We start from the raw sequence: 1,241 nt of genomic DNA, 5'->3' as shown, positions 1-1,241 counted from the left end.
CTCTGCCACAACTCTGAATATCCTCACTAGAGGCTGGAGACAATTCCCCAAACTGAGCCTCCTTCCAGGGATACAAGTGACCCAGGGATCCCCATTTAATCCCCTTTTTAGGGATTAGAGAAGTATTTTTCTGGGACCCCTGTCAAGTCTTAAACACTCGTTCTCCTGGCAGAAGTAACTTTAGAGACGCTTCCAGACTTAAGATCCTTCCTGGTCTTGGGGTGTCTCAGGAACCTGCCCTGAGCCCTAATTTCCCCTCCTGAGGATGAGCTATCTCTGAGACCTTCATCAAAAGCCCCCTCCCAGGGCCTGATGCGTTTTTTTTGGGGGGGGGGTGCTCCGCAATCCCCAAGCGAGCCTGGAGCCCCGGTTTTCTGGATGGAGTGTCTCCGAAGAAACCCCCAGCCCAGAGCTCACTTCCTGGGAGTGCGGTATCTCAGAAACCCCCATGCAAGGTGCCCATCATTGCTAAAAGTGCCTCCGGGGAAACCCCCTCCCCAAGCCCCGAATCCCCTTCCCGGGAAGGGGACGCCTCTCAGGGAGCCCCATCCTCAGTCGCGAGCACTCTCTGGAGACTCTCACCCACTTCTGAATTAGCTTCCTGGGAGCAGGGCACCAAAAGGACTCCCCCTCCCATTCAATTCCCCGCTAGCGCTAAAAAGGTCTCCAGGGACCCCCTCCCCCGAGGCTCCCCCAGGAAACCTCTCCCGGGATCCCCACTCGTGCGTCGGGGGTCTCAGGAGCCCCATCCCGGCCAGCGCCCCCTCCTCACCTCCCTGCTCCTCTGAGCTCCCGAAGCGGCAGTAACTCACTAGGGCTCTGGGACCCCACGGCCGGCGCGGCTCCCCCTCCGCGGACCCTGCCCCCGCCCCGCCCTGTAGCCAATCAGCTCGGCCGCGCTTGCGAGGTGGCTAATCAGCGCCGCCCGAGCCGCATCTGGCCCGCGGATTATTTTTTTTCTGGGAAGAACTTTTAATTTTAATTTAGTTTCCCTCCATCTGGCTCTGGGAGGAGGAAAGGGGGTGGGGGAGGAGGGCGCTTCTCTCCTTCACCTGGACCCACGTGGAGAGAGACAGAGGTGTGTGGGGGCCTTGAGTGGGGAGGGGGGGAAGGTGGACAGAAAGATTGAGGGAGTAGATCCACACCTAGAGAGAGGGCCAGGCAGGCAGGGGCCACTGACGCAGAGATCGGACACACAGCGGGGAGGGACAGATGGAGGGAAAAGATGCAGAGAGGAGAGA

At 59.5% G+C, this 1,241-nt stretch overlaps 1 protein-coding gene across 1 annotated transcript in view; it reads right to left on the bottom strand.

Moving 5' to 3' along the window:
- SLC38A5 (solute carrier family 38 member 5) overlaps positions 1-846 on the bottom strand; it is a 9,521-nt gene extending 8,675 nt beyond the window's left edge. Inside the window, exon 1 of the mRNA XM_021679094.1 lies at positions 773-846. The gene's annotated coding sequence lies outside the window, so the exon portion shown is untranslated. The remainder of the gene's footprint in view (positions 1-772) is intronic.
- Between the last annotated feature and the right edge of the window lie 395 nt (positions 847-1,241).

Source organism: Neomonachus schauinslandi, chromosome X, assembly GCF_002201575.2.
Source record: "Neomonachus schauinslandi chromosome X, ASM220157v2, whole genome shotgun sequence".
Taxonomy (NCBI): domain Eukaryota; kingdom Metazoa; phylum Chordata; class Mammalia; order Carnivora; family Phocidae; genus Neomonachus; species Neomonachus schauinslandi.
The sequence above is the reverse complement of the archived record's forward strand: the minus strand, read 5'-3'. Positions and strand labels throughout refer to the sequence as shown.